This window comes from Ambystoma mexicanum, chromosome 11, assembly GCF_040938575.1.
Source record: "Ambystoma mexicanum isolate Mex_15411 chromosome 11, UKY_AmexF1_1, whole genome shotgun sequence".
NCBI lineage: Eukaryota > Metazoa > Chordata > Amphibia > Caudata > Ambystomatidae > Ambystoma > Ambystoma mexicanum.
This window is the reverse complement of record NC_090934.1, coordinates 445,681,794-445,695,190: the sequence shown is the minus strand read 5'-3', so window position 1 is coordinate 445,695,190 and position 13,397 is coordinate 445,681,794. Positions and strand designations below refer to the sequence as shown.

Genomic DNA, 13,397 nt, shown 5'->3' with positions numbered 1-13,397 from the left:
TTTCAGTCTTCTGCTTGGAATTTCTAAACCTGACATGACCCGTTTACAGGTGATTCAAAATAATGCAGTATGTATGGTTGCAGGTCTGCAAAGGAGAGAACATGTCTTGGCTGCCAGGAGAGCCTTACATTGGCTCCCTATTCACAGTCGAGTCACCTATCGTGTTATGTGTATCACACACAACTGCATTTCTGGGCAAGCGCCCAAGTATTTGGCCAGCCGCATTTCATGCCTGGTGGCTCCTAGAGTTTTGAGACCTAATAATACTTGCCTTCTTGAAACCCCAAGATCTCATCTTACCTATGCGAAGCAAAGATCTTTTCTGCATGCTGCTCCACGGATCTGGAATACCTTTCCTTTGGATCTCAGATCATGCACTAGTCTACATCCTTTCAAACACAGGCTGAAAACCTTTTTATTTGAGTAAACCACTGGAGTGTTCCAGCCTGTTCCATCTCCCCGACTCTTTATGATTTATGTCTTTTGTTGTTCTGTCTTTGTTGGCGCCCGTATGCTTCTGGGCTTTGTCTTGCACGTGGTATGAATACATAAATAAATGGGTCTCATTATGCATTTGGGTAATACGGCTGTAAATCCACAACATTATCACCAAAATTGATTACTCCTACGGCCACTTGGTCCCTTGGAATTACACAGAGTTACTAGAGTTGACAAGAAGCTGTAAATCCCCATTCCTGGAGTCCATTTGACCAAATTGGGATTTTTTCTGCATTTCCATCAGTGGTAATTTTGCTCTGGTAATGTCACTGATTTCTTGTGGTAAAATCGTGATTTGCCTCCAGCTTTTTGGTGGAGGTACATCCTTCACTTAAACAACAGAACTTGAAGTATGGGGCTGTGGTAAAGTGGAAGTAACTTAATTACCACTGTCTTACCATCATTCTACCCAAACTGACATGCTCACAATGAGGTCTACACTAGTGCATGCCACTACCCTACTCCAAGCCAGTCCTCACCTTCCCAACTTGTGAGTATGTTAAGATGGGCATCAAGAAGACCAGAGGTTGTCCATTCAACTTTCACATATTAATTAATCCAAAAAACATGTGCTTGTACTTTCAGAGAGTTATCGCCCACTGCATCTTCCACTTGCTGCCTCTGTCTTGTAACCAAAATGTGAACTTTGTCATTGCAACTATTACTATTTAGAATTGTGTCTTCTCTAATAATGCATGGGGTAGTAATTATGTCTGCACTTTTAACTAGAAAGTTGCAAACTCCCCTCTGGCCAAAATAATCCTGTATTGTGAGCAACCAGATTTGTGTAAGGATACAGAAGTAGTTTGATTCACTGTTTCCTCCTTAATGGGTATTTATGCAGCCAGGCTTTGTGTGCCTCTATTCTAACATAGAACTGTCAGGAGTGTTGTGACAGAATGAATACCTATGTCGCTCCATTCCTTATATCTCCTCTAATCCCTCCTGACCATTGCATCCAAATGCCTTATACAGATTGACTTCATACAAAGCAATCAAACAGTGCATCTGATTAACAAAACACACAACCAGAAAACAGTCAATGGGCCTCATTACGACCCTGGCGGAACGGGTTAAACAGCGCCGTAAAAGGCTGCGGCGCCGTTCAACCCATTTCTGCCACATTACGAGGTCCCCTCGCGGGACATGTTAAGCACGCCTGGAAAAACCAGGTGTGCATACCGGGTCCCGCGAGGGGAAGAGGGAGCAAACAACGGGCCATCTCGTAATGGCCCGTTGTTTACTCCCTCTCCCATTCCCATTCAGCCTTATTGGGGCTGAAATGGGAATGGGGATGAACCGTGTCCTCGAGTGAGGAATTACTGGGCCATCCGAAATCGGAATGGTCCGGTAAGTCCTCATTCCGAGGACACGGATGCGGTTTTGCCGGCAGCCATGCCGCCAATAGTGGCATGGCTACCGGCATACCTCGTAATGAGGCCCAATGTATTTTAAAGGCACACTCTTTACTGGGTAGTCCTGCTGCAACTGTGTTCAAGTTAAAACACAAAAACATTTTTGATCATCTTGCAGGTGTTGGCAACAAAACAAATCAGAGAAGTCACTGTCAGTCTGAACCCACTTTCATAAGTATTATTTGTGCCTGACTCATCAAAGCCTCTCCAAGATAGGGCCAAATATTGCATTTCCTCCTCAAACCCAATCACCCATTAGGAACCAAAGATCCACAGATGAGACCCACCTGGCCACCACCTAAATGTATCAGACTGTAACATGGATGAATGTCCTTCATAATAAATCCCTCAAGAATTTGAAACAAACTACTCAAATTGTGAAGAACATAAGTACACAAGCATATATTCAAACGTTTTTTTGAAAAACTTCATTTTTACATAGGCTTTTTCTGAGCCCTTATAGGGGCCTGTCTTTTCCTTGCCTCAGCCCGTTGACCTCCTCCTTAAGCCTGTACACAATAACACATCTCCTTACCGTTGCAAGAAGTGACACTCCTGAGAATCTACAGTATCAATTATTCCAAATCTGGGTTCTTCTCTTGCACTTAACACTGAACTGCGTTTCCTGAGATGTTTGAGTTCTTCGTTTTCTTCCTGTTCTTGGTTAACCAGGAATGCTTTGCTCTAGAAATGTACAGCAATTGTTTACCTGCACTCCACTCCAAACTCCTTTTTCTCCATACATGTGATGGCTGATAACCTTGCATTTATTGGCAGGTCCAGTACGTAATTCACGGGGTAATTGTGTTGAAGACTTCATGTTTTGATTTATAAGTATCATTGATCTTGTGATATCACTAATTTTGATGTCATTGGATTTAGAGCTCAACTGATGTCATATCATGCAGAGTGATAAGTGGGCCACAGGTGCAGTGCCTCTTTGGCTACCTGTGGCATTCTATTTAATTGACAAAACTGGTAGCCATTATTTTTTATTTGTTGGTTTGTTATCCGAATAAGCGCAACTGACCTACTGAACTTTCAGAATCAGTAGTAGGCGAATTATGCATGTGCGCACTTATCTAAAGCAGTCTGAGAAAGAGTTTTGGAGTCAGTTTAAGTGTTGCTCGTCTCATTTGACAATTTTGCCTCTGCAGGTATATTTGAAATTTGATGCCTTTGATCTCCAGTCCTCCAGACTGCACCTCAGACTATGTTAAAATCTATGATGGAGGCAGCGATGCATCCCCAGTCTTACTGAACAGAGCATGTGGAACTGGCAAACTCCCACCTTTTACTTCTTCCGGAAGTGTGATGTTGGTGGAGTTTAAGACTGATGGCTCCACCACAGCCAGTGGCTTTAAGGCCTCCTTCAGTACAGGTACACGTCATTCTCATTACACATCAATGCACAAAGAAATCAGCAATTGGCTTCCAGTGTGATTCAACTGGCAGTTCCTGTAACCTGCTGCATCACATTAGTGTCTTCACTATATTCTTTTGATAGCATGACATTAGACTTGTGATTGTGTGTGGATCTCTGTAGCACAAGCTCATCTATTCTATCTTCAGGTATGCCCTGTGCACCACCAGAACATTTTACCTTGGGGTATGTGATTTCTAAGTATAAGGTACGAAGGACGACTTCACATCCCTATTAAAACAAGGGCATTAATGAGTTTGTTGGGTAACAGTTGCCTTGGAGGGCCACCCCAAAGCACTAAGTCTTTTAGCACCAGTGAAGCAGGACTTGGCATGGCCTATCTTTAAAAAGAGATGGAGCACTGTGGGTCTGAGTTTGTCATCTGAAATATTCGGTGCAGCCATGCTGCTTTCTGGAAGCCTTGTCAGCTTGGTTTGGCACGAGAATATGTGAGGGGGCTGGCACATGCAGTGACCAAAGACCAAATGACCATGGGGGAGAGGCAGGAAGCATGAAAAGCTAGGAAGAACCTGGGACACCTCAGGACAAGATGAAGCTGGCTGGAAAAGCAAAGGAACGACAGAGTATTCAGGAACCTTCCGATTTGCAGAGTCAGGCAGAAAAAGAGGATTATGCACAAATATTGGGTAATAGTGCCAATCATTTGCTCAGAATCCCCAATCCTGATTAGATGAGCCACAGAGAATATTTGGAAAGGTTGATATTGTTTGCTTTTAATAGCTGGCATACAGCCTACATTGTGTTACTACAAGTCATATAATGGGGTGGCTAGAGTGTGCAAATGAGTACACTTATGTGGCACATAGAGCAATAAACACGTATATATCACTCAAAAATCAATGTGTACTGTGTCACAGGGACCTTTGTAAAAAAGGGAAAAAAACACCAACAGTTAAAAGTATGTTTATTTTTTAATAACTGATCAAATATGTTGACAGAAATCTTTGTTCTTTGAGGTCAATGAAAAAGGAGCACAAAATGCTTTAAAAGTGAAAATATATGGATACCATGGAAAAAAGAAATAGGAAATTTTCAAAACATTCAGTGCCCTCATTTTTATTTCCATAGCTACCAGCTGCTTGTGTAGACATGTGGTATGAGGTTGAAGGCCAAACACAAAATCGCTGCAGGTATATTCTTTTCTTAAAATATAAAAGTGAGGTTTGAGGATAGGGAGGGATAGCAGGCAGACAGCTCAAAACGAAGGTTCACACAAGTAGGTAAAGCCTGCATTCTGAGCCACCTGATTGGCTGCAGGTTGCAGCTACGTGCTGATGTGTGTTTTACTTTCTGTTTGTCTGTCCTGATGAGGAGCATTCCCTACAGTTCTTCTCAGATTATCATGGGACACATAGAAATAGGAGGGGCCACACAGTGCCTATGATTTCAGAATTTTTCAGTGAAGAAATGAGGTGTACTATTGTATGAATTAATGTCACCATTGGCAAATAGTATGAGCAAACAGTGACCATCGATGGTGTGCAAAAAGTTACTTCTCCCATTGTATGGAAGTAGTGCAGCATGAACCAATGTTCTGGGACCCTAGCAGGTCTTTTCAACTATCCCCCCACGTACTTCCTTCTTAGAGTTGATACACCCTAACTAAGATATGGTGCATGGCCTTGCTGAGCTACTCTGTGCCTAAGGAGAAGTGAGATGGTGGCAAGATGGCGAGGTGAGGCGACAGAGGTGGCATGTGCTAAAGGTAAGATTGTTTTGTCTCTGGCTTCGTGCCAGTGTGACGATTTTACATCGGATTCCGGTGCTGCTGATGCCCATGGTGTCTTTCCTCTATTTCGAGCTCATTTGAGAGGGGGTCTGATACACAGGCCCAGGAGGTAGCAATGGTGCTCACTAACATCCCTCAAAAAGGAATAAGCTACATTGCAGTTTAGCCTTGCCATGGCTGTGGAGGAGGCTTAATATTGTATTAACAACATTCTATATTTGCTAACTTTCTCGTGCATGGTCCAGCGCAAGGTAAGTGCAAGGATGAAGAGGAAAGTTACAGCCTGGCTCACATCCCCACCGGTTACAAAGAAAAGGGTAATGACAATAGAATCTGGAAAATGCACCAAATATTCTATTGCTGTGAAAAGGAAAGGCAATATTGTAGCAGTGGTAGTGAAGCAGGGTGTAGCCTAGCTGAACAGTATATATGGGATTTCCTTGTCCACCTCCAGTGAGCCCCTCAAGCCTGGCAAGTTGTTCAGCTTCAACGTAGCAGTGATTATGGACAGTATAATTGACCTATCCCCGAAGGAACCCAGACTTTATAGCTGCACAGCAAAAATACACCATGTTAGATGAAGTGTAGGATGAGGGGAGTTTCAGGGAAATGTCACCTGAATGAACGAGCAACTGTGGTGGTACTGAGACCCCTGCACCACCAGGGCAGTCAATGTTTGTTGGTTACAACAAACACACACAGTCACTGCTAACCTGTTGCCGGACTCCAGGTCCCAAACTTCAGGAATAGAGCTGTTCTGAATATCTTGTTTTTTTGTTATTGTGTGAGACAGAGAGAAAGGGTAATAGAAATTAAAGGGGAAGCGATAGATCCTCTCTAGTCCACCCTATGCACTGAGAGGTAATCTGCCAAAGAAGTAAATGAAAGTTGAAGGGATCAACACATCTGGAGAGTCAGAAGAAGCCACATATATCACAGCCTTGGAGGTGGGCATACAACAAAGCAAGGAATGGATACTTGCAAAGATACCCTACAAATCTAGCACAGCTGGAGATATTAAGTGTGTTGAGAGCACTGGGAACTGTATTTGCTATTGTTCCTATCTTTTGGCAGCATTCAAGATTGACCTTCACCATACATATGGCTGCCTTATCTAGCAAGGTCAACTTACTGGAGAGCTTGGGGTTGTGTGCTAACCAACTATCTATAATGAAAATGGTGATTGATGTTCTAAAACCAATGTTAGACAAGGTGAAAAGGGAGAAAAGTTCTTATAATCCGATGTATGCAGACTGATGAACAAGTGCACCAAGTTATAGGATGAAATTGCTAGATATCAAGGAATGTTGAATTTGTTCAATCTCCATCATTGAGGGGTATCACCCATGTAGTAGCATCTCAGTTAAGGCACAAAAGCCAAAGTGGATGATCCAAGAGCTCAACCCTCATTTAGCACCACAGGAAATACTTCTGGCATGGCTGAGCTGGAGAAGGTGGAGTCTTGTCAGCGGGCAAAGTCAGGGGCCCAGCAGAATTGAGGAGGAGAGGATTGAGGACAAGGCTCAAGAAAACAATGATACCTCCACATAGGATGGCATTGGTGGCAAAGCAGGAAACGTGGGTTTCCAGACTGCATCTACAAGCTGTTCCCCTGGTTCTGGTTTTCATGATGGTACCACCATTGCGAGTACACCAGATCGGGGGAACTCTTTCATTAATATGCAATGGGATGCATTATATCAATACAATGGGCCTCATTACAAGTCTGGCGATAGCCGTGCGGGTAAAACCGGCAGGTTGCCGGCACCTGGTTTGCCAGTACATGTCTCAATGGGAATGGGGAACAAGGAAGCACCAGCATTGTTAATAATGTTGCCTGTGCTTTCATGTAGGTCATGTAGACCTGCCAGGCACAGAAACTCCGGCAAGCAGACCCTTAGTGTGTCGGTCCGGTAACAACGGTGCTGGAAGGCTTACCGGCACCGTTGTTACCCGACTGGCACACTTGCAATGAGGCCCAATGATGGTGGAAATTTGACAACCAAATAATCATGTTTTGATGGACAGCAGAGTTGCATTGGTTGCCAACAGGAACAAAATGTTTGAAGGAGACTGTAGTTATCACATCAGGTCATTGCTTGTCACCAAACAAATAAAAATGATTATGAATTGCACAAAAGCCCAAACGACCAATATTTAGGCCATCCCATCAGGCTTTTTTGCTGTAATTACGAGAAGAGGCCACACAAATGTTCAGCAAAGAATGGTGCAGATGGCATATGGTGATCAAACAAACTTTGATTGCACAAAGGGGACAGTTGTTGGTCTCTGGTGAAACGCAATTTGTTCTACAAACCCTTCATGTGATCATAGGAATATGGCTCAAAAAGACTGTTGAGAACCATCAAATAAATCTATTGGCTGATCAGTGGAACATCAGATTCTATTCAACAGTACTGTGTGTAAATAGATTGAGGAGAAAAATGATCTGGACAAGGTTGATTGACTCCACTAGCGTAGTGCAAGCCAAACAGCGGGCATTCTTAAGGAAGGTTGAACAGTAACTATATGGATTGGAAGTTGGAATATTGCAGGACTTTCCTCAATAATGATTGATGATTGATGAAGTAATATTAACCTTTGTGAGCTCATTGCATGTTGTGTTGCACCAGGAAATGTGGTCAGAAAGTGAAATAGAACTAGATGGTTATGTATGTAGAGGAACTGGAACATGAGGGTTCTCATCATTTAGATCTCCAGGAATTTGAAAATATGTTATAGTGTAACATTTGCTTTCACAGACACAATTTCAGCAATGACATTCAAATTTAACTACTTCCGTACATTACTACATTGACTTTTTATAATGCTACAAAGGGTGTGAATGACAAAATATCACTTATGGTCCATAAGAGATAACTTTCTGGAGAATAGGGGGATGTAGGTGTTATGAGCAGAGATTATTATAATTTATTGAAGGCTCATATAGTTATCTGGACCTCTCTGATTAGGAAGAGGGTGTGATGGTAAACATACCACGTACATCACTGCTTGACCCCAGGAGGGGCGGGCAGCAAATTAGGTCTTTGGCTTGTTTGTACAAGGAAGGGCTGAGAACATAAAATGGGAAGAATGCCCGGATGTCCCTGGGTGGGGAATTTACAAGGTGGGATTGCAGTAAATTAATACCAGAACTTATTGTGTGGCATGAATAGAGGATTGGCACGGGGTGAGAGATATGAGGGTTGTAGAGCAATCAAGATGAGAATATTATCCCTTGTTTTTTTCGTATGATCTTAGGATTGTTGTAATTTGGAAGCCTGATAGCTGATTTAACTGTCCTCAATTCCAGTTCTGGAGTAAACATTAGAGGAGCATTACAATGGTCAAACTCTCACTTTGGTCATAAGTGGTCCCCGTTTAATATCTCAACCGCTATACGTGATGGGACACTATTATCACTCAGGGGTGTATTAGAAACCACACATTGCTTTTCAACCTTGATTTCTGGTCTGGTCTGAGTCCTCTCCTGACGAGGGAGATCATACAAAGGAGAAGGAAACAGAGTGTGCTTGGGTGATATAATGAAGCATTTAGAACACACAAAACATAAATTCTGGTGGTGGTAACGAATGAGACACAAGACACGGTAGGTATATTGGCAACAAGATATGTACCTGCAAAAACATTAAAACAGGGAAAGAAATAACAGAAATAAATGCCCTGAGAGGCATTGAATGAGGCAACCCCAGGTGCCAACTACTGCAGAGATTGTATCACAACAGCAGAGACTACAAAAGGCTCAGAATAAATGCTAGGTCCTTACTGCAATATAATGGAGACAGTATGGGTAAAGCATTTTGTCAAATTGTACAGATCAACATTTCTTAGGGAAGTACAAAGTGAGAGTGCTAGTGAGGAAATGACTACCCCAGGTGAAAGAAGCATATGAACTTCAAACCTTCATAATGAGAAAGTTAAAGAAGCACTTATTAAAGCGGCAAGCGGAAAAAGCCTAGGTCCTGATTATTGACCAGTTGATGAGTATAAAATGGATTTAGGGTTTTGGCTTCCAAACCTAACAACATTATTTAATGCAATTGGCAAGGACATTATTGTTCCTAACTCCTTGAAGTAGGACATATCTGTCCCATTGGGGTAGAGGGGACCCAGGATCCTATCATCCTATACCTTTACTGGATGAGGTAGCCAAATAATTTGGAAGACTAATACTTACTTGTCTCTTAGATTAGGCACATGTGACCAGCCTCAAAATCTACATATATTACCTGGCAAGGTGTTTCTTGGACAAGGAATCCCAATATTATTGGCATTCATTGACCTATTGTCTGCATTTGATTTGAAGTTGATACTAGGAGTTGACTACTAAAGTCAGGCATGGTCTTGATGCCAAGCTATTAGCACCTTCCCCTTCCTCCTCGGAGAAAGGAGTATGAAAAGAATGCATTTGCGCACCACTTTTTTTGCATCAATGACTTGGATCTAGAATGTACTATTGTTAGTGATGTGCACAGGTTTTCTGGTCGTCAGCGTATATTATTATTATATGCAGAAGATGCAGATGTATTACCATGTACTCTGAAAGCCCTTTACATTGTCATTAATACATGTTGATAGTTCATGGACACACATAGATCATCAGTGAACATCACAAAAATCGAAACTGATGATGATGGGGAGAAGAAAATTATTGACCCGTGTATTTGGTGTAAGAAGCAAAAATTGGAGTGGGACAATAAGTATGATTATCTATGTATTACCTTTTCAAGATCACTATCATGGGGGAACCATATTGAGAAGGCATTCACTAGCTGAATGCTGCCATATTTGCTTTTGCAATGAACATTGGGTACTCCCTGCATATCATATGTTACGTGTTAACAGAATAAAAACGGTGGAAACTGTAGCATATGGGGCTGGCACTTGGGGCACTCCATGTCTGCTCAATTGGAAATGTGTGAAAATAAGGTCTTCCAGAAAGTACCAGGAGTATCAAGGGGGACACCAACATTTTCAGTTCAGGTAGAATTTGAATCCATGTGCCTAACAGACTATTTGAGGCTGAAACCACTTTTGATATGGGTGTCAGTCTGAAGTAATTCCCAGAATCCTTTAGCACATAATATTCTGACTGATGTATGTGCAAGTGATGTGACAAAACTGATTCCATTGTTAGGTTATGTTAAAAAATAATTGACTATCTTGGGCTTGGTGGCATGGTTTGAAAATTCATCATCAATGAGTATAATTTTGAAAGGTATATTAAAAACATTTGCCATTCATTTTGTAAAAAGGGAGGAACAAGAGTTAGTGAAGCTGGGGGTGCAAACTCAAGCTATTTTGAATTACAAAAGGATCTGCGAGCCTTTTTTACTCTTGTTGCACAAAGATATGGGTGTTAGCTTATAACAAAATGTAAGAAAATTCAGATGTAATATGGTACTGCAGAAAAGAGAATTATGCACGTGATGTAAAGCAGAAAATGGTTCATATGGGTGCAAATATGATTCCGTGGTGGTGGAATATGTGGCATATTTCATATTATTTTATTAATTGTACAAGCTTATTTGGGAGAAGAATACTCCTTCCGATTTTAAGGGGCATGATTTTTAGAGGCTATTTTCTTTCCAGTCATGTGCAAGGAACTATTAGTATTATATCCATTAGAATTGTATCTAATTAACGCTATGAGAATAGTGCGAGAACCTTTTGATCCTTTTGGTTTGTGATGCAACTTGTCTATTTTGATAATATTATTTGTTATTTTATCTTTGTTTATTAAGTAATGAAGATGACCTTGTATTAAAATTGTTTTAAACTGTTTTTAAACACATGTCAAGGTTTTCACGAGAGTATTGTCATATTTACTGCATGTTTCCTAATTTCATCTTTTTTTGAGCATGTATTTAATTGTATTTTCAACTCAATGCTTTTGCATGTTTGCATTTATAGATTCTTATTTTATGGAGTGTTTTTCAATCCAGTAAAGTTAAGTTGAATTGAATTGGCCATCAATGACTGACCAATTAGAAGATATGGACAATAGGTGTATGTCAGCAATCACTACAAGATACCAGAGAGATGACTAACTCACACAGCAAAGGCAGTAACTAATGATGCATAATGAACAAACAAATGTGACGAAGCTGATTAGGTTGTTAATGAGGCGATATTAACCGAGGCGGACTGCCAACTATTTTGGTAAAAGCCCACCGCCCGCATTAAGGGACCGACTGAAGTGGTGGTGCTTTAATGCAGGAAGAGTTGCCGTTCCCGATAGGGATGGCCCACCACTGAGATTAATAGCGTCATTATCAACCATGTAGTTTCCTACCCATGTGCTAATGGTGTTTTTTCTTTAAAAATAATAAAATGTCCATTGCTGTACGCCTCAGCGCTGTGCAGTGCTGCTGTCAGTGAAGTCAGTTTACCATTTTCTGTGATGTCATCAGCATTCGCAACAAAGGTATGTTTCTTTTTTTTTCTTTGATAAAAAAGACACCATTAGCATCCGTGTAGGAAGGGAAGGGGCATGGACTGGCCAGGCAGTTCGTAACGGGGGCTTGTCCCATACAGTACAGTCTGCGATCCAAGCCTCCTGATTGGCCAGCATAACCTCCCAGTTGGCTAATAGATAGTATTCTGGTGCTTTATGTTAATGTGACTTAATTGAAGAAGGTTTAAGAACAAACCTTTTACCGGCTGCTTAGTGACAAGCAAGCATACATACCTTTCAGATCTCAACTTGGTTTTAGAGACACATTTGGCAAGGTTGTGGTCACGTTTTTGTGGTTATGTTGTTGATTTAGATCAGAGTTGACAAATATGCATATTTTATTTTATTTTTTAAAATATTTCTCAGCACAATGTGGTGGTAGCTACCTTAGCGCACCAGGGACCATTACTTCACCGAACTATCCCAGCAACTACCCACCTGGAAGGGACTGCACCTACATCATTATGGCTCCAGTGGAATATAAGGTAAGTTCAATGTATACTATCACCAGGCACATTTGTAACAATCACTGCTCAAAGCCAATCATGTGAGCATGGCAAGCAGCACTCTCAATCAAAAGTGAATGCTACTTGGCATGCCAGCATTCCAGGCAGCATTTGTTCACTTTGCACTGAGGAGAGCAAATGTGAAGGGCAAATGCGGCATACAGGCTTGTATATGATTTTGTTTCCTTTCTGTAACAAAACTTTACACATATAAATAATCCAACAATCAACTTGATCTACAATATGACTAAACAAACACGATTATTCACGCAGTCTATACTATCAAAATTAATCATCACACAGTCTAAAAAACGTATAGCACAATTGCACTTAGCAACTGATATACTTTCTCAATAAAGTGAGACTGTGCAACAAATTCAAGATCAATAACATAATCTAAAATTCTTCATTAGAAAGTACACCTAGCAGCTGATATACCTGCTTAATAAAGTGAGCAAGTATTATAATAACAGTTTTGTTACTACCAACAATAACAGGGCTCGTGTCAGATACAAATCTCTGCAACCAACGATCTCTAGGACAGAAATTTTATGACATTCTGAAATCAGATGTTTCCATGACTCTTCTTTGGCCTTACAGAGACAACAACCTCTGTCTTTATGCAGGAGCCCTCATCGAGGGCCCATTGCGTCCAAGGCGCACATGACGTTTAGCCTAAATCTAAGTTATGTCATTCTGACACCACGAGATGCTGTATTAAATCTCTCTTATTTACGTAATCATAATGATAACATTTCTAGTACTCTTGTTTTTTATCACATTGCTTAGACCGATCCCACACCTTTATCAAATGTGGGTTGGCTAACACATCTTCACAAGTAGTGAATATTTTGTTCAAAGTTGTTAGACATTCTAGATACAGTTTATCCAAGCTTTCCTATGTGCCTGTTAGTCTGATATTTCTCAAATCCTCATATAGCGATTGCTTAGTGGGATTCACGATTTTGTTAAATAGTGATACTGGTTTCAATAAGGTTCGTAGAGGTCCCCAATGTATGGATGCTGAAAAGAAATATACAATTGTTGGTTTAACAGTGTACCTTCTCATTCATTTCCTGTTTTGATTTCCGCTAATACCGCTCTTGGAACTTCCCATTTCTACCACCTCCCTTTAATGCTTAACCATACAACGTGATATGTAGTTTGGGTTGCAAGGGAGTCTTGCTCCATTGTGTATTCTTTTCTTCAGTTTTACCACATTGACCCATTAATAATCAATCAATGTTCATCAATCACGTTTTTTTTGTGAATCCAAAGAGGACCTGCACAACACTGCCTAAGAAGAGATGGATTTTATTACATATTA

The 13,397-nt window shown here is 41.0% G+C and overlaps 1 protein-coding gene across 1 annotated transcript in view; it reads left to right on the top strand.

Annotated features, from left to right (window-relative positions):
* LOC138504994 (embryonic protein UVS.2-like) overlaps nucleotides 1–13,397 on the top strand; it is a 138,243-nt gene that overhangs the window by 40,434 nt on the left and 84,412 nt on the right. The window lies entirely within an intron of this gene.